The sequence below is a fragment of the Mya arenaria genome, chromosome 5 (genome assembly GCF_026914265.1).
Source record: "Mya arenaria isolate MELC-2E11 chromosome 5, ASM2691426v1".
NCBI lineage: Eukaryota > Metazoa > Mollusca > Bivalvia > Myida > Myidae > Mya > Mya arenaria.
Window position 1 is genome coordinate 6,065,043 of NC_069126.1, and position 21,971 is coordinate 6,087,013.

A 21,971-nucleotide genomic window follows, 5' to 3' on the forward strand; every position below is an offset into this window, starting at 1 on the left:
TTTTCATCATAGCGGAATGGTGTCGAAGTTATCTTCTGTATAAACATTTAAGGTTTTAAACAACATATTGAAAATCAATATTTGGTTTTTGTGGTTTTCTTAGTTTTTCATATTTTTTTTTCAAACTGACTATAAAAAACGGTAGGGTCGGCGCCTATTTCGTAGGTAGGGTCGGGTTACGCGAACCAAATGAATTTTTTTTAAGCCCCAGCAAAAAACATCTTTACAACTTTACAATAGCTGAAGTTACACGATCTCCTGATTTCAGGATTAACATGAATGTTAGAACTCCTAATGTTAATGCTGCATTAACATGAATGTTAGAACTCCTAATGTTAATGCTGCATTAACATGAATGTTAGAACTCCTAATGTTAATGCTGCATAACAAGAATTGAATTACATTTGAACATGGGTTAAAGAATTTCAAGTTCAATACTATATGTAATGGAGATAAAAAAAAAATTCTAGATTTGTGTTAATTGCCTATATTTCTTTATATATAAATATTTAACAAGCGAATCTGTTATTTATTCAATCAAGTTAGGTTTTCACATTAAAAAATATTCAATGTAAATTATAAAATATGGATCCCTTCTTGTAAAATAAATTTTTAACCTGATTGAAAAAGACCAATGTACAGCTGGAAATTTTTCTAACATGTATTTTTAACATCTTAAATTTCTCACTGAATTTACGGTACTAGAATAATCTCTGTCCTAACAAAGTGGATACATGGATTTCAAATACATAAGAACAGAGCCAAAAAGCAAAATTGCAAAAAACTTGGAGCAAAACCAAATGTTCGTAGTTTAATCGGTCGTAAAAGGGCCATAAATGAATAATTATTTAACCAAGAGTTACCATGTTTACCCATTTTTATTTGAATATCTTGAACAGAATTATAAAAGGCGAAAGTTCAGGTTTTTTCACGATGCAATTGACACCATTACTGACACCAAGGCTTCAACAGTCCCTCGATTTTTTCCTTGAAAAATGTCGCTTTTAAGCTAGAAAGAATAAAACATGAAATAAAAGACAAAACAAAGCACACATATGACACATTAGTAACACAACAAAGAAAAAATAATTTTGTTGTAACACTTTTTTAATTCATGACATATAACTAGCAAAAAAAGGTTGAAATATCGAAATTTGTTAGTGGTCAAATGCATGTTAAGAGTAATTTGTAAACTATCACTTCTCACAACCATAAGCAAACTACATATTGCATTCATTCAGGTATTTAGCTTCATTAAGACAACTAGTAACGGCGGCTCTCTGGTTCGTGCCACTGACATACGTGATTACAGCCGCCGTTTTTGTTATAATAACGCAAACCAGGCCTTTCTCTTCATCGGTAACTTTTCTCTCCGCGGTGGATTGCGGAGCAAAAATGAATTGTGCAACGTTGTCAGTTGTGTCCTGCTTAACAAACATCAGTTTCATCCCGCCGAAAAAGTATCTCTTATCCGAAGGCTGGCCGCCCGATTTGGCAAACGCTACAAGATCCTTGATCTCCTGGGGCTGAAGGGGGCAGCTCGGACTGGACGCCCATATGCCGCCATCTTGCCCGCATATGGCACAGTGTCCAGTGCCCTTCTGAGCTGCCATCATGGGTTGGATGTGGCTATCCCAAGACATCTGAAAATACATGATCATGCAGACATTTAGTATTAAATCTTAAGACACCATTTTTAATATGAGAAGCAATCTTTAGTTAAAGTCTTAATAGGGAACCTAAAGAGAAATGGATTAGGAGCTAACTTGAATTTAGTCTTAGGATCCAAACTCAAGTAAAAGGATTAGGGGCTAACTTTGATTTGAAGTCTTAGTTGCAAACCTCAACTGAAAGTATTAAAAGCTTACTTTAAGTTAGTCTTAGGAGCCAAACTCGAGTAAAAGCATTAGGAGCTAACTTTAAATTAAAGTCTTAGTAGTAAACCGCAAGTGAGATATATCTGAAGATAACTTTAAGTTTAAATCTTAGAAGCCAATTTAACAGAAAGAGCTAACTATAAGTTAGTCTTAGAAGCCAACTTTAAATTGCAGTATTAGAAGGTACTTTTAAGTTAAAGTCCCAGAAGCCAACTTTAAATTGCAGTATTAGAAGGTACTTTTAAGTTAAAGTCCCAGAAGCCAACTTTAAATTGCAGTATTGGAAGGTACTTTTAAGTTAAAGTCCCAGAAGCCAACTTTAAATTGCAGTATTAGGAGGTACTTTTAAGTTAAAGTCTTAGAAGCCAACCTGGCAAGCACCCCAACTTAAATTGTCCAAGTGTACTTTTCATTTCAATAAAGGAGAAAAAAAATACACCCAAATGCTCCATTTTGGACTAAAAAATGGTCAAATTTTTCTTGGTGGACTAACTTTAAATCAAATAAATATAGTTCTGAGGGAAGGGCACAGGTCAAAAGGTTACACCCCTAAGTTACTTCCCCCTAACGTCAAATCCTGGACCACCCCTGCACCTGTACCAAGTCATAAAGATTAACAAAGCTAAACATTCATGTAAAGCATTAATTACTGCTAAAAGTACCTTGTATTGAATTGAATTGAATTGTAAGTACCGTATGTGCATCTGTATTGCATGGAATTGGATTAAGAGTGTGTGTGTGTGGGGGGGGGGGGACTTAAATACCAGAATTGTTGATAAGGACAATGCAGTGGATATATTAGAGATCATCCAAGCATGGGCAAAACTTACCTCTGCAACAAACTTTCTGTAAGTACTGCAGAATAAGATGCATTTGTCACAATTCACTAATTTGTGTGTAACAGCTTTAAGTGTCATGGACCAACCATCACAACTCATAATGGACCAAACACCACACTTTGTAATGGACCAAACATCACAATTTTTTTATGAACCAAACATCACAACTTGTAATGGACCAAACATCACAACTTGTAATGGACCAAACATCACAACTCATAATGGACCAAACATCACAAATTGTAATGGACCAAACATCACAACTTGTAATGGACCAAACATCACAAGTTGTAATTAACCAAACATCACAACTTGTAATGGACCAAACATCATAACTCATAATGGACCAAACATCACAAGTTGTAATTAACCAAACATCATAACTCATAATGGACCAAACATCACAAGTTGTAATTAACCAAACATTATAACTTGTAATGAAGCAAACATCACAGTTTGCAATGGACAAAACATCACAACTTGTAATAAACAAAACATCACAACTTGTAAAGAACCAAACATCACAACTTGTAATGAACAAAACATCACAACTTGTAAAGAACCAAACATCACAACTTGTAATGAACAAAACATCACAACTTACAATCAACCAAACACCACAACTTGTAATGAACAAAACATCAAAACTTAAATCAATACAAGCACAAACAACCAAACATCACAATTTTAATACAAGCGCAATGCACTATACAACACAACTTGTAATAAAAAACCAACGCAACTTTAATATAAGCGCAAAGAACCAAACATCACAACTTAAATACAAATACACTATGGTTAGCATCACAGTTGATTCTGAGGTCTTTCATGATCTTAACAAAACACCTTCGCAGTGACTGAAACCTTACATGCACAGTCATAAGAGCTGGCCTGTACTTGAGACGTCATACCACTACAAAGTTGTCCCAAATTAGTAGAAGTCATCCCATGTATATCCTATTGATCTAAAGTGAGCTGCACAGCCCAAACAATCCAAAATACAAGGGATTTTGATCAATGACCCTTGAGTGTGACCTTGACCTTCGACCTACAGACATGAGTCTTGCATGTGACATGACATCTACTCATGGTAAACATTTGTGCCAAATTACATGACAAAGTTACAGTCCGGACAACTCTAAATCTGATTGATGGACGGACTGATGATGGACCGACGGACAAACACATGTTAGCACATACACTAAACCACAATTGTGTCAACTAGGTCTGACTCGCAGGCGGGCTCGACAAAAATGTTCTGAACATTTCAAATCCTAGTCCAATAATAGTATTCTTATCTTTGGTAATTCTTTGCTATGTAAGTATCTATCATGTTTCCAGTACGGATAGAAAAATCCGACCCGAGGGCACGCGCGTAAGCCGGTAACGAGGCTTGCCGAGTTACCGGTCACGCAGCGTGCCCGAGGGTCGGATTTTTCGATCTGGACCGGAAAAACATGATTTATATTTTTTCTTGCATACCTAAAATTATGAGTTTGTGGAAAAATTGACGTAGAAAAACGCAGTAATTTTAAATAACTAAAAATAGCGTTATTTTACGATTATTTGTTTTCAATTTTAATTAAAAGTCTTGCAAACATATATATTTGATTGCACTTTAATTAAATGGCATAATGTATTTTTCATAAATCATGCAATATGTGAAATAAGAAGTGGCGCGTTGTTGCGCGTGACTCATCTTACATGGGGTATGTAAGATGGGTTTTTCCAGCACTGGTCACATGACCGCAAACACACGTCCGGTATGCAAGAAATACAAAGTACAAGCTTTCTAAATAACATAAGAATATTTGTAAGCTAGCTACAGGTATATACCAAGTTTCATACCAATTTGTAATTCCTATCTCAAACCACATCTTTAATGTTGCTTGCCGTAGCAAGAGGACCAAATATTTTATATGTTAAATGCAGTTTTGGTAATTTATTTTACATTTTTGCTATCAGTTCGCAATACCCCTACAACCAATAACAAATATACATGAGTTTACCATAATAATTTAACGCTAGGTTAATGTAGCTATCTGAGTACTGGCTTATTTACAGGTTGGATGAAGGCCTAAAGTTTCTGTAATACCTTTCAATCGGTGAAGGAGGTCTGGAAAAGACATCCAAAATGTACAGATGGAAGAATGGATGAGCAACAAAGGGTAATCCCATTCGTGATAGTGGAACAAGAGTTGTTTATTCAGACTTGTCTCCCTTGCATGGAAAGTTGTCAATGAAAAAATGACATTAACTGTCAAGCTTGAACTATAGACAGTTTGGAGTGTTAAGTTCTTAAGAAATGATACCAGGTTTTTTCGCGTCAATTTTAGAATTTCCAAACCAAGCCACTTCCATATCAAACCCTATTTTTGTGTGAGTACTGTTTAAATACCAATATGTAATTTGTCCCTTTTCAAGATGGTAGAAATAAATGAACAAAATACTGGGATTTTATTCTGATGATTAGGAAAAAAATAAATTAAATGGCTTTGGCAATGGGTCTGATATTCAAACACTACAAAGATGCTGAAAAATCGCAGGCAATTATTTCCGAATTCCTACATGAAATGGAAAATGTAGCTTTTGAAGCAAATTGGTAACTAAGTAATTTAGAAGTAAATGTTAATGTAAATCAGGTCGTGACCACCGCAGTTCTAACAGCGCTGGGGTTGATAAGCCCAAGCGCGCATTAATTCGTCAGAATTAGTTTAAAATGTTCTGTCGATGGTAAATTCCAAGCGGCCTACAGCCAGAAAACATATTCATGTATGAGTTTTGACCTCTGATGGTGAATATAAACTTATAAACAAATGATGTTGTTCTGTATCAAGAAGGGACTTTCCACACTTATAAGTTCAAACCTAAAACACCTGATCTGTAATAGTCAAAGATGGTAATAAGTATTTTCCAATTTATTAAGTTTAATTCACACAAATATATGACAAAATAATTGAAGTAATCTTTATTTTATACCAAGTGTAAACAAACTTTCTGTACACTGCAACATATAAGGAACTTACTTCATGTTAAAATATCTAATTTATACATATATACACAGTAATAAGAACTCGTTAATACTGATTTCATCGATAGCCTTTAAGTCCAGTTGATTCAATTGCAACAAAATATTTTTTTAGGATATTATTTGCTTACAGGAAATTTTTTAGTTTAATTCTTGTAACATTTGATGATAAATTTATCTTATACACAGTCATAAATTAAAAAAAAAACTAGGGTTTGCATAGAAATTCTAAATTGTTTTCAAAAGTTCAATTATAACAGGTTAAAGTTCTATTAAATATCTATAATGACAATCACGTTAGTATCCAATGCCTTTCAGGTAGTTCTTATATTTGTCCAGATACTCTCGCGACACGCCAGCAGATGCCAAAAATGCCACACCGACGACAACGCCCTTCGCTGTAAGGCAAACATTACACACATATTTTTCGTCACCACCTAGTGACAACACCGTCAGCAATCCATCTTCAGCAGGGCTTCGGAACATGTAGCGTGTTCCGCATAGTGTGATGCTCTCGCCACCAATATCCTTCCCCTGCACGAGCTTTACGAGCCTAGCAATCTCTGGCTGGGATGGGTTGAAGCCTGCGGAAACTGCCCACGGGTTCCCATCAAGCCCAAAAAGTCCGGCCATTTTCATGCCCGGGCCGGACATTAAGCTTTTGACATGTGCATCCCAACTCATGGTTCAGCTGTCTGAAAAACGGAGACAGACGTCATATTTCAAAGAACAGTAAGCTTTAAACTGGACAAAAAAGTTGTTACTCTCCTGGACCCAATTTTTCATAACTTCTTAAGTCTCTTATAACAGGATAAAGCTAAGCTCACTATTTTTGTTTTTCTATAATTTGCGTTATAATTATTTACTTCTTTAAGATATTTTAGACTTTAAATAGGAATTATCTTTATGATAATTACATTAAACCATTGTTCATTCATCGAAATCATATTTATGTATGTCTATGGCTTATTGAAATAAGCTACTTAAGCCTGGTAATCTTAAGAAGTTTCCAGAATTTGGAGCCTGGTCTCAATTTCTGGAAACATTTTAAGCTTAACAGGTTTAAGTAGCTTATTACACTGAGCCAAAATACATACTTAAATTTTATTTCAATAAATGAAAAATTGTTAATTGCACTTAGAATAATATAATTCTTATAGTCTAAAATCTCTAAAAAAAAGAGGCAATATTAAACCAATTATTGGGAAACAAAACTAGTCAGATTAGCTAAATGAAAGTTAATCCTGTTATAAGAGACTTGAAAAGTTTCAAAAAATGGGGCCAGAAGTTAAACTATCACATATTTCAGAACGCAATTAAACTGCAAAGCTTATATTGTTCTTTATAAAAATACCTACAAGTAATACATTACAAACTGAACATAAGAATGATTAAAGATGAAAAATATCCTTATATTTGATTACTTTTATTACAAACTAATTCAAACCAGACTGAGTTACATTATAATTAAATATCTGTATTACAATTATAGAACAAAACTTTAATATGAAGAATTGTGTTAAATGTTAGTTAAACAATTTTAATCAAAAACAGCTTACACACGTGCAAAAGATTAGTGGAAACAACTCACAAAGAATGTGACTAGCAAAAGAAAATATACAGATAAATAAATAAATAATACAAACTCAAAACCTTATGAATTAGCTGATCTACTAAGCAACTAAATACAGTCCTAGTAACGTTCTTTATGAAGTCCAAAACTGAAATCGTATCATTATGATAAACTTGATAATTACACAATGATATCATATCCTAAAATTTTATAGATAGCAACATCGAGTGTGATACCTATTGTTCATGGACTTATCAAATTATTACATAATCAACTGCTGATTTAATAGTATCTTTGCAAATTGAAAACCTAAAGTGTGTCAATAGCGGGTGTTGAGTGCTACCATGCTATCTAGGGTGGAAAAAAATAGCAAAAAAACCCTGCAATATACAGAAACCACACTGCAATATAACATAACTGTCCCTTTAAACACGCCTAGTGCGTGTCTTTTTTGTGAACCCTGCACACTTAATAAAAACTTCTTTTTCCCATTTATCAAACTTTAAAAATATTGCTAAATTTGATGATCAGTATCGACTCAAAATATAAATACCAACCTAATGCTTGTCACAATTACCCACAACAATTTTAGTTTAAACATTATATATTTTACAATGATTGTGAAGAAAGCTATGATAGCTTATACTAAGTCACTTTTGTTGGCACGATGTTGCGCAAGAGTGTGGTCTTGTGTTGTGGGGGAAACCGGAGTACCCGGAGAAAACCCACTTGTCCGGCTTGGTGACCACTAACCAAACTCACATGCCAAACAATTTTTAGCCCACTTGTGACCAATCAAAAATCAGTTTCCACTACATCACACCACCATAGCTGTTTACGACCCTTGTCCACCGAACAAGTAGCTTCCAAAAACCCACAAAGAGCCCAGGTGCTTCTATGACATGTGCTTTTAATAGGACATTTACGGTATTGCTATATTTTACGATATAATGATAATATATATAATTGAAGAGAAATTTCATAATACACAAGATATAAAAAATTGGCTTACGTATTCCCCTTTCTCCTTGATTGAGATTTTCACCGTTTCCGCAGTTTTTTATTTAAAGAATTTTTCACTTTTGTGTCCAATGTCAGACATGTGTGTAATTTCATATCGTTAGCTTATTAGACCCTGCCAGTAAAAAATACCAGCTTGCTTTTGAAAAAAGATCAGCTGATTTTTCTTTAGGATGAATTTTTTCCATGTTGGTATGGGTTGCAAGTAAATGCAATAAAAAAGTGGAATATCATAATTCAGCCTTCATAACGTGAAACATGAGGATGCTCCTATCTTTCTTTTAGATTAATTTAATGGCATTTATGATGTATGCACAAAGAAGAGATTGATTTATAAAGAAAAATATACTGGAAAACACGTTTAAATCAGCTATGTAAGATTGTATTCCCACTTTACATTATGGGAAGCTTGATTGTTTTTGCCAACTGCAATTTTAAAAATAATGTGATTCATCAATAATGTTTACATTAGTGTTTAAGCCTATGTCTCCCCAGATGGGATCGCTGATTGGATTTTATTTAATCCTTTTGAAAGCTTCTGATGAAATTAACCGCCATTATTTAGTTTCATTAAGTGGGTTGTTCAGTAGTACTCACATCTAAGATGTACAAATAAGGCTCATGCAAAAATATTGTTTTTAATTTTAATGGATGGTCCCTTAACTCATTTGACTTTTATTTTAAAACGAAAAAAGCAAATGATTTAGGTACAAATAAAAAAATATTAGTGTGGCCCCATACATGTTAATTAAAAAAAAAAACATTTATAAAGGCTAATCTTTTTTTTATCTGTATGTAGATCATATGGTTTTTATCTTTATCATTACAGTCAAATGAGTTTAACATGATAATGCATAAAAATTAGATTAATTATTTTTTGCATCAATCTAATTTGTGTGCCTGTTACAAAGAGACATTTCAGCCAACACTAAGCTAGTTACTGTTTGTTTTTGCTTTACTAAACATTTCAATTTGAAGTTGGGCTGTCAGCCCACCTGATGCTTTTTGAATGGTTGAGAAAGGTGAAAATAAATAATAACAGTTTACTTTTTGGCACCGGCCCTACTAGAACCAAGAAATTCCTGAAAGTCATTTTCAGTCAAATGTCATGAAACTTCATTGCTCGTAGTGCTATTTTAAGACCAATACCAAACTGTCTCGACCGCCAACACTGCTAGGTTTCTTAAATTATTTCTATTTCTGAAAATCACAATTTGGAAACTTCTTTAATGTCTTTATGATATGCCATTATCATTAAACTCCGGAAGCGAATTCAGAGATAGCGATAATTTCGTGCAAGACTGTGCATATTAAAGATGCAATTTTAATTCAACACATCAAAATACTTCCAGATGATTAAAAATCAATGGAAAAAAGATGAAATGAACATAAAATTTCTAGCTAGAAATGATTTTATGCAACTTTATAATGATGGCTCGAGGATATGAAAAATATATCCAACAAATCCAATCAATGATATTGTCTCTCAGCCAACAATAAGTAGCATGCTTTATCATTCAGAAATGCAGTTTTACATCTTAACAGACATGACATCATAATTTGCCCCCCCCCAAAAAAAAACAGGGACTCCCCCCCCCCCACCTCTCCCTCCCTTGCTGAAAACCCATTTTATTCCATGTCAGTTGGAATATAATGTTAATGATATGACTGGTGTGCTGTAAATAGCTCACTCACTTCTCACAAACGAGTCCCATGTTTGATTTCTAACTTGAGCACATGTGGGTTTGATTTGTGGTCACCAAGCCAGACAAATGAGTTTGCTGTTTTCCACTCCCGGCAGTGAGTTTACCCCACAACACAAGACCACATGTGAAGAGTGTAATTAATATAATTTTGAAAAAATTTGTTGCACAACCATAATTGTAAAATAAATAAGTTTAAACTAATCGTGATGACTAAGATTCATTAAAGCTGCACTCTCACAGATTGAACGTTTTAACACTTTTTTTATTTTTTTGTCCTGGAACGAGCCAATTTATGCGAAATTGCACACAAACCAATGCTGACGAACAATCAGATTGCAACTTTCATATTTATGTTTAAAAATTGATGTTTTATGCATTTTTTCATATACTGTTAGTAACGCTTTTAGCCATAAAACATTAATTTTCGAACGGAAAAATGAAAATCTGCGTTCTGATCCTTTGTCAGTAAGTCTTATATCATTGAATTGCAGATATTTACGCAAAAATTGGCTAATTCCAAGACAAAAAATAGTTGTCAAAACGGTAAATCTGTGAGAGTCACTACAGATTTAAGGGCTTGCTTGCTCCACCCTTCTTCATTTGTAAGTTTTTGTGTAATATGTTCTAACTACAAAATAGAGAGAATTTAGGCTGGACCTAAAATTTAACGCCAATCTTTAAGCCACTGTAGATTAATTGATAGAATACTATGTAATATTATCAAGTATGGAAAACAACAACAAAGAAAATCTAAAATAAAATACAATGGCTCCATTGTATCAACAATATCATTGAAGTGGTACCTTCACGTTTTAAAATTGATATTTCTGTGAAGTATAACAGTATATAATGTCCAAACTAATAATGGTTCGTCAGTTCAAACATAAGTTTACGTCATGTTCCAATCAAAACGACCAATTTAACCAGAAAGACATAATATTAAACTTAATTCTTAAGTTAATAACTTAATATATAACTATATTTTGTCGTACGCATGTAAATAAGATGGGACCAACTTAATCATAAATCAATCAGAACACCTCGGCCAGTACCCATTGAAAACAACCTTGGTACATCTGTAAAAGTAGTTCCTAAAAATTTAAATATTAGTATTACTTAATAAGCGTTTTAAAGAGTATTTTGTACTACGAAGCTTAAACTGATTGCCAGAGAAGTGTATTATTGCATAAATAATTAAGATTCCTAAGAGTAAAGTCTGTAGGTTTAACTGCTTAATTGAAATTACTACGCAATCGTCTTGCAGTGTGGTTAAATGTAAAGAATTCTGACATTGTAAACTGTCTAAATACATCCAAGGTTGTTTTCGATGGAAAATAGCCAAGGTGTTCCAATTGAATTATAAATAGATATAAAATATAAGAAAAGCCATGTGAGTTGTATTAGAAACACGCATAACAAATAATTAGAATACAAAATCTAGTTAGCAAACATAAGTCTGGTTATATAAATAAAGCATAACACAACAGCTAGAAAGTGAATAGGAAAAAAAGTGCTAGAAGTGCTACGTGAGATCTACATACAACTTGTATACACACGATTTGTTAATAGCTAGTTGTAGCAGAGATATACCCGTTAGTTTCCCAGCCAGACGAAGACAGACAACATGCACCTAATTTATTTACCTGTGATTTCTTATCTCCCTGTGTCTTCATGTTGATTGTGTTGTCGTTGTTTTTTTTCATAGATTATTTTCTGTAGATTATTTTTCTGTATCTCTAGACAACTTCATATATCCATGAATGTCAAACAAAAAATAGTATACGCCCTTTTTCCAATCATAAAATAGAAGTAAGTTTTATGAAAGATTATTCCATGAGTGATATAACACACACTAGAAATAAGACATTATTAACACAGAACAAAATAAATTGTATAACATTTCACTAACGCATATATTCATTCTACCATAAAAATAACACTGATAACAGTTATAAAGTATATCTAGCATAAATGTCATATAATATTCACTTTCCTGAAATTCACTACAATTGGACATTGGCCAAAACTAGAAATAAATCTGGTTCCAGTGACATGCTAGAAGAAAATAGGGAAGATAATCCCTTTTTCTTTAGAAAATTTCTTTAATTAATGTTTCTTTGTTTTTATGAATGCATTACTTCTTCATTTGACAAGGTCTCTAATATTTATCACTGTCCGCTTTTTATGCACATTTTGTCTTTAAGACATCCTTCGTATCAAATTTTCGCATTCAATTACCTTCTTCCAAAAAAAGTATTTGGTTCGGCCCTTTGATTTAAGGGTTAGTCGGGTCACCTGAACCAGACTTATTACTTGTATTGGCCTTACGTGTTTTAGGTGGGACATCTGAACCAGTCTTTTATGTTTGGCTAATAGCTTTTAACTCAACATATCCGCATATTGAGAGCAATGAAAACAAAAAACAATCAATAAAATTATTACAATTTATTTGGCACTTTCTGGCAATACAATGACATAAATGGCACAAAAGAATGAGATGATTTGTTAATAAGGGGCTGTATTCAGTGACCAACTTACATTTTGATTCATTTTAAAATTTGAATCCAAGTGTTTTGATTGGACTGTAAAAATAACTGGCCAATGAACTGCATGGAATCACTGAGGCATGTCTAAGGTCAAGGATAAGAACAATATTGAATACAGCCCCAGGAATCACCTTTTTATTTAAACTGACTTGTTCCATCAAATTAGAGCATATTCTGAAGATTTCAAACACATCTATTAAAATAGATTACCTTGCATGCTCATAAAATAAGCAAAATCTTGTCATTTTTGTTGAGTATTTCACACTCGAAAGGTTTTATATTAAACCTTGCTATTTTTCATAAGGCCACACCAAATTTAAGTTTTCATTTGACAGATCTACTACACCATTTTTTTAGAAAAAAAAAGCAAAATTTATAATTTGCATTTTTATTTTAGAAGAAAAAAAAGTTGAAAAATCTTGTGAAAGCCATTCATACTGCATCATTGAACACAGAAAAAGCTACATGTTATTATTTGTCTCTGACAAATCAGTGAAGACTGAAACCGTTATTTTTTTCGTCAAAAATCTGTTATTAGTATATCAAAATGATTTAAATTGGTTTAATGATTGGTTTTAATTGGTGTGGCCTAAAACATGTTTTTTGCCTTTTGTCCCTTAAGGTATTAACATTATATGAAATATTCATCACCTCTGAAAATTACTACAGCCGCAAGTCAAGCAGACAACAGAGTCAGGACACCAATAATAATTCTACTCATACATGTACTGTCAACCACAAAAAAGTGATCACTTGGTGTAAAAAAATAGCTATTAATAGCGCACAGAGCTAGCACCAACGCTTGCCTATTTTTTCAGTTAAAAAAGGGGCATAACTTTACAATTATTTAAGTCAGAGTTATGGGCCTTGTCAAACATTTCTCTTACAATATGATACCAAGTATCATTAAAATATGTTCAACAATTTTTTAGTAATGGCCATGGTTAAAATCTTGGCACTGGGACAACGCTGCCGATGATAACGCTGACAACACTTCAAGGCTACAACAATACCTGGTCTTTCTTCCTCAACAAGCCAAACAATACTTCAACTATCATGTATCTTTTCCATATCACCGCATTCAGTAAAAATAAAAAGCATTATAATAGTAATATTGCAAAAAATGAACAAATTTAAACTTCATAATAAAAAGCAGCACAAATGTAACAAGAACAAATCTGTATGAAGTCTATCATATCATGAATTTTTTTAAATCATCAAATAACACATTTTATTCTTTACCCTTTATAACAAGTCACTTAAACTGTTTGACATAATTATGACCAAGGCTGGTAAAAATGGGGACTTCTGTCGTTCAAGTAGTTATATCCAAGATCTTGTACAAAGCTTTTTGCAGATAATTTTTTTGGAAGGATTTCTCTTTTCTTAAGAAATTTTAACATAATAGCACCATACTCATATCACAAAAACACAACAGCAAGGCACACAACCAGCGTTTATATTGCTCAGAAGCTGCAACAGTTGCTTCCCTTTGACTGTAAAATTTATATAAATCCTAATGAATTGTCAATCTCCACAACAAATTTTATTATACGTCTAAAACAATCTATGATGTTTTTCAAGGCTTGCACACACAGTTAATATCCTACTTGTTTCAGGTAGTCTCTTAGCCGACAAGTCACCTTACTACAATTTCCCATGCGGTAGTTACCGACAACAGCCCCGAATATAAAGCAGCCCTTCGACAGATAGCCACAACACACGTATTTTTCATCCTCTGTTGGCGGATGTATGCGATTCAATGTGATGCAACCTTCCGCCGGGTCATGCGTGATGTACAGAAAGCTCATTCCACCAATCTTGATGCTATTAAAGTCAGTTTCCTTGCCCTGTAGGATGGCAATTAGACGGGTGATCTCTGCTGGGGTGGGTCGAATGTCTCCCTGCACCGCCCATTCGCCACCGTCCAGCCCGTAAATTCCGGCACTGCACATCTGACCCGGGGTGAACAATTGGTCGCTCACATATGCTGCCCAACTCATCGTGAAGAATTACCTGCAGTTTATATTATCAAAACATTACACAACAGTAACTATTAATTACAAAAAAAATGATTATGGGTTAACCCCACAAGGTACAAATCAACATTAAACAATAGAAGGTTTTCATACATTCTTTCATTAACTCAAATATCATGTTATAGTTTCTTTATGCTGCTTAATTTCAGCATGTGTATCCAGTTATAAGCTGACATGAAATCACTCATGAATCCATTTTGAGAAGCCATGAAAATGTTCCCCTACATTTCAAGTACGTACAAATTGTTCGTACTTTTTTCATTCAAGCAGCACCTTTTTTTCTTCAACATTTAATACACTCTTTACCTTAGAATTCTGAAGTTAAAACACAACTTTAAATTAAAGTTTTATGCTACTGATCAGGAAAAAAAACAGTAATAATTATTTCCGTTCGAAATTGAACACATATTACACAAGCAGCAATTTACAATTGCGGAATCTTCCACTTTTTCCAACAGGTAAGGCACAATAACTGCACAATAGACACACAGACAATCACATTTACCGGTTCCTGACAGCAAGAATTGATAAAATCTCCAGATCAGAAGATTCCGTACAAGTTTAGTCTACGGAACAGTCAGAAACCATATATACATGCACGGAAAACTGCATACAAGAACCAACGGAAGCCAGCACTCGTTTAATGAAAACTGAAATTCCTGGAATTCCAGTATTTAATGTAAAAGAGGTGTTCTGATCTTAATCACTTGAGATTAGTTTCCTCCCAACTTTTATAAACATGCAAGAGCGGCTATTAAAACTCCACAGATGAAAAAAATCCTTACTTGCAAGATTTCGAGAGAAACTGTAAAGAATATTAATAAAATAATCCGGGATCTAGTTCTCAATAAACATCAGGACATAATTCCTTGGCTTGTAATATCTTGTAGTATTTCAACATGTAAAAGTGAGTAAGCCCCATAGGACAAATGTATTACTACAAATACCTGGCAATGTTTTTCTTACACTGGCAACAGGCTGTGCAGAAGTATTTCTTTCAACTTTTAACTTGTAAAGAAGTTTACATCAATAGAAGTTGCAAATAATACAAAACACAAATAAACAACCTTATAATTCCATAGCTACATGTATGAATTATTGCTTTTTTACCTTCTTCAGGAAAGGGACAGAATTTCCGCTTCTTCCAAGCTTAATGTTTCTGTTGTTTTTTATTATATTATACATTTTCCCCAAAAAGTTATATAAAATTAAATAATAATAATAGAAATGATGAAATCATTGATTGTGCTGATGCAGTTGTGTTATTTCTCTGCCCTCATTTTGAGTAAATCAGCTCAAAGGGTTAAAATGTTAAACCTTCTCATTTTTAAAGCATTAAAATTTCTCAAAATTTAAAAGTCCTTGTCCAAATGTTCGCAGAAAAAGCTTTGACCTGAGCGTTTTTTGTGGTCTACAGACCAATGTCAAATATTATCATAACAACTTTTGAGAGAATTGGTTTTAAACAGAATCAATTTCAGAGACTAGAAAATTCAAAACTTTTATTCCCAGACAGGTGTAACCGGTGCCAGTCTAAAATTAGGATAGACAGGTTCCGTACAATATTAACAGGGGAATGCCAGGAAAAATATCAGCACGAATCTCCATTGGAATGCATTCGGAGATAGGAAAGGGAAAGGTAATCCCCCAAACAACTGTAAGAAAATGCCGAAACTGACTCTGATACACCACACTGGCTTTCATCGACACCAGTTTTACCAACTTTACATCCAAAATATATACTGCCTACAGTGACAAACATTACTACGGTAGTTTGTGAATGGATTATTTACCGAATAGCTCCATGTTTAATATCTGTATTTATATGCATTTCTATGAAGATAAAAATTACTATTTGCTTACGAGTTTCTTCGAGAAACCAGACAGAGGCAAGCTTATTCCAATGTGGTTTGTTGAAGATTGCTATACGTTCAGAGTCGTACCTGTAGCAATTTGAATTGTAATGAATATGCACAAACCGTAAGTTCATGCATGATTGAAATGTGAAGGTCCTTCATTAGTTTGGGTCTCAGTATGTTACATGAGGTAGGAGGGGGAAAGGGTGTCCCTTCCAATTTTATATAATTGACATAAATAGTAATGAAGGAACCATTTTTCAAGCCTTGAGTGGAATTGCAACAAACTGTAGGGCCTAAAAAAAAAATACAATTGGTTCGGGTTACCCGACCCTACCTACGGAATAGGCGCCGACCCTACCGTTTTTATAGTCGATTTGAAAAAAAAAAAATGAAAAATTAAAAAAAAAAAAAAAAATCTCTTTTTTTTTTTAATTGCTTTTTAATATAAAGTTTAAACCTTAAATGCTTATACAGAAGATAGCTTTAACACCATTCTCCAATGATGAAAATTATTTTCTTATATAAAACCTAATAAAAAAAATCAATAAAAAAAAATCAAAAGCCTACCTACCCTACCTATTTTTTTTAAGGATGTAACCCTAACCAAACAATTTTTTTTTTTAGGCCTAGGCAGTAAAATGTTGCATGAATGTACACCAGTAAGCCTTCTACTTTTTATTCCGGATCTAAGATTAAGTCATGATGAGGGAGGAGGGGGGTACCAGGATTTGATTGATTACAATCGATAATGGGTTACTGGAGTTGCAGTGGTTATTGATAGTCATACTGGAACCAATTCCCAACACTATCAAACATACCAGGATTTGAAGTCAGAGGTTTTGCGCTTTAGTTGGCGCAACTTAAGATGTGCGCACATTCCCCCCAAAACGAAAAAAATATTTGGAGCTTAAATATGGTGTTCTGGTGTATTCTTTTCATGTTTGAAATGGATGGGGGTGCATAAGGCAACTTGTAATGCCGAAGACAGTATATTTCAATTTCAAAAATTCTTCTAAAAACAGGGTTTTACCATTATTAAGAATTTTCAAATTCGTCTAAAAACAAGGTTTAACCATTACCTATAACATTACAAAGGTTCTGTAATATTTCTAATGACCTCATATCACCTCATTACCAGGTACAGAAAATCAAAAGGATTGTGATAGTCATAACACACACTATTAACAAGAAGGTGCTTCCTAGGATGAACTCCTCACAATCATTACATGCACCATACATACCTATTACGATGAAACAACAGAGCCATAGGGAAATAATTAAATGAAGACGATACAGAGGTAACAATCTTGGATAACATGTAACAACCGATTAATGACCTCACAAATAGGCCAGTAAGGACAATGACACTTCCTGGGACGAAGGCACTATTGACTGGAAGTTGTTCAAATATACTGACAGAATGTTATTTTTGATGAATAATTATGCTGGTTGAATAAAAAAAATACTATAAAACAAACCCATACTCCTTGGCATAGGGAACATAACTGAATATACGGTAAGCTATAGAAATCCAACAAACCAACAAGTAGAGATTCTGTGGTCTAGTGGTAACACATTTGACTGTCAATCCAGGGGTTGTTGGTTTGATTCCCGCCGCACCACTAGAAGAAATATTAATTGTCTTCCAGGAGGGACGATAAATGGGGGTCCTGTGTGACAGTGTGCATGTTTATGAAGCACCTAATATGAAATACAATCTGTCACAGCACTTGCCAAATGGGCCTTACCCGAGTGCGAGTATAAATAAGTCTACACACCCCCACCCTCGCACCAGAAATGCCTGAATAAGGACAACAGTGCCGCAGGGGCAACGATGATGAATAAATTGAATAACAAACGATTCATGACCTAACAATTATGCCAGAAAGGACAAAAACACTTTCAAGGACAAGAATTGGGCAATCCTGGCATTATTTACTTCAGTTTAAGGTGTTGTTCTTCAAAAACATGATTGATACAGAACCAATTCAAGATGAACCAAAGGACATTAGGTCTAAAATGTCACATGTATCATGGTCACCATGGATTGGTGTAGTATAAATATAGATGTCCGCCTCTCACCCAAGACGTCACAGGAGGTTCGATCCCCACCGGGGACGTTCTATTGGAATCTAAAAAAAACAACCATTTATACTCGTTTCTACCAAGGACTCGCAAGTGATTCATATCAGCTTTTAACTGTCATGCAATCAAGCTTAAACACATTTGTATTCATACATAAACTAATACATTGACATCAAGATAAATAATATGTTGTTAGAAATATCAGAATTAAAACACAACATTTCACCACTTATTTAGTGTGCATGCAATTTAACGATGACAATTTTAGTTACAGACACAAAACACGACAAATTATTTGTTAAATTCTAAGCTAACATAGCATCAAAACTTTATACCGAAATGGTTAAAACAATCGCATTAAATAGTGCTTTAACTGAGGATCATGTTATTATATTAATTACATCATGGTGTGAAATCTTGATGTATTAATATTAATACTAAACAAATTAAATGAATTATTTTGGTAGTAAAATAAAAAGCAGAAACATTATAACATTCTTAATTACTTTATAAATTGAAAACTAAATACCATACCTTTGCACATTCTGCCACTCTTCAGAAATACTGCATGCCAGGCACTTTGCACGTTCATGTCAGTAACGCCAACACTGATAGCGGAGTACATCGCAATGCTGTTAAACATTTCATGCCAATCGTTTTCAGCGTTCCTGTTGAAACTCATGCTCAAAAACGTGCCAATGTCTCGTAAGTTTTAATAATGAATATTATAAATAAAACAAAATAATCACAAATACAACATACTAACTCATTCAAATAAAACATTTTATTTGTAGCTAACAGAGGTTTTAAAATTCATCCCATGGGTGGGTAAAAAAACAACGCAATTTAGTAGGTACCCATCTGGCTACTTTTTTGGCAGCCCCTTTAGAACATGATCTCAGGGATGTCTCCTAAATTCCAACCTACTTTCAGCCATTATTTTGCTTCTCTCAAACAAAATGAAACACCTAGGGAACTGAACTGGCCATGTAAGATGGCTGGAGCAAAATACATAAGATGTGATTTCCACTTACTTTAAGATTAAAGAACCATGTGGTCCACTTTCAACGATGGCCAAATAAGGTCATGGATCTCATTATGTTAATAACTATAACATCAGTACAATAGGGTTTTAGCTAAGTATTAGTTTTACCAATCATATTTTGAATTTAAGGGAATATATCACAATCAAGCTAATAATTGCCGTGAATTGTTCCATAAATTTACAGTTTAATCTATTTTGTCACCTTTGCAATGCACCCATTATTGAGTTTAATCATGTAGACCGCATACAAGAAAAATAACTTTCTTATTTTCTCATATCAAGATGTCTGGGTACAGCGATCTCAACAGAGGGCATTCTGTAATGAATTATGAAACCTGCACATAGTCATAAATCTAAACAAAATGACTTTAGATACACTGATTATTGCTGATCACTGGCCAGTTAAAAATATATTCTTAACAATATCAAAAACACAATTTACACAAACAATCCTTTCTTTGCAGGATTTTACACTTTCATTTCTGAATACATGTATGCTAAAAACAACGTCTATCAAGGGCCTAGTCCTATAAACCATGGCATGGTCAGTGCTTCTATTAAATTAATTCACATATAAAAAACATAATACCTTTCACAATAGTGCATATATTTTCAATGTAAATCATTTATGACCTCACATCATGTTAATATATCAAAATATATCATGACATTATTTCATGAATGCGATGTCAATTAAATTTAATCGAAATTAATAATCATAACAAAATATACATGTTATCATATTTCTTAGCCAACACAAGGCAACTATAATCTAATCGCTAGATTTTCATCTCTGCCTTACCCCTCTTTTCTCTGCCGCCCCTTACATTTAATTGACTCAAATAAAAATGTTGAACTGTTGTCTGTATTCGCTTATCTTGCAGGTACTGTCTGGGAACAGCTTTCATACCAGCGGGTGTCGATGTAAACATTCACATGTAAAAAACGGAGTAGTTTTAAGATGGTGAACATGGTTCATTTAGAAACACATGTATAATTATGGTCCCTTATGAAATAAGGACACATGTTCAACAGTCATCTAAGCAAAAATAAAATGCAACAACCCACCCCCATTTAAAAAAACTTTGGATGAAAATCTAGCAAATAGTTTATATCAGCTTAATATATATCAGTTAACGATTCACATATATATATGTATATATATATATATATACCATCATGGACATATGTCTATATGTCAGTGGTACCATGTGTTAATAAACTGCACCTGACACTGTCAAGGGCACTATATATGAACTTAATTATCTCGGACATAAGTCAATAAGGAATAAGTTGTTCCTTCTACTTATAATTCATAAAAACATTATAATTGCATTAATTTTCCTACATCTAAATATAAAAGTACTTTGCCATTCCAGTTTCCCACAATACATAAAATAATGTTGAGGTCAGCGTAATTCAGAAGACGTAGTCAGGGTTTCCACCAGGTCCATGTATATAAACAGCTGCTTCAGAGTCATTGGCGATGTTTTTGAGACTCTGTACTAAAGGGAACATAATGAATGCCCATATGTCAAAAAGTTACCTTTACAAGGATTTTTGTGGCTAGGCTCTGGCTCAGCTGAGAAGATATATATGTGACCTTAGTTGGACATCCTTTTAGTTTTCCTTGGTGGTTTGGACAATATCATATACTGTACATAGGCACACAGGGAGTATACAATTGACCATGGACATAGTAAATATATATCATTTGACTTTCTGGTGTGAGTGAAGTCAGCCCAATGTTCTATGTTTACTGCGATCACTGTGTTCAGTATTTTTCCTGAAAGTCTGAGAATGCCGTCATGTCAAAAATTCAGTTATTAACGATTCATTATCAATATATTAATTATTATATAATACTTACTGTGAATATTTTAATAACGAGGAGAAGGTAAGATGAAATCGGGAAGAAATTATATGGATTTGCACCAGAAATTTCTCGAAAATATAGGAAATAGGACGTTCCCCTTGAGAATAATGGCTGCAATGTTAACGGTCTCTTTTAACAAATCGAATCACTCCTTACATTCGTCAGCCAATGATATAGCTCGAAACCGGTGCGGGGTGATACAGGTGATACAGGAATCCAGTGAAATCCACTCAGAACTCAGTTATTTTAATTAATAATTTATTTATTTTTGTATACATATTAGAAAGTGCCTCATGAAGGGTTTATATTTCAAATTTTATTGAAATTGGTCAAAAAATAAAGAAGTTAGAGCAATTTTTCATTTTTTACCAAAAATAGATCGGAAATCGAGGTGAAATCCAGATTCCGATAAGTGAAATCCACTCATATTATTTATGGTTATTTATACATGTACATTGGTTGATATACGTAATCATAA

At 33.6% G+C, this 21,971-nt stretch overlaps 2 long non-coding RNA genes across 2 annotated transcripts; both read right to left on the reverse strand.

Moving 5' to 3' along the window:
• Positions 1-464: 464 nt before the first annotated feature.
• LOC128234010 (uncharacterized) lies at positions 465-21,655 on the reverse strand. Its single transcript, XR_008260843.1, has 2 exons — positions 21,488-21,655; positions 465-1,643 (listed from the first exon to the last, which is right to left on the reverse strand). It is a non-coding gene; the product is annotated as an uncharacterized LOC128234010 (long non-coding RNA).
• LOC128234011 (uncharacterized) lies at positions 12,476-16,780 on the reverse strand. Its single transcript, XR_008260844.1, has 2 exons — positions 15,414-16,780; positions 12,476-14,605 (listed from the first exon to the last, which is right to left on the reverse strand). It is a non-coding gene; the product is annotated as an uncharacterized LOC128234011 (long non-coding RNA).
• Positions 21,656-21,971: the final 316 nt, after the last annotated feature.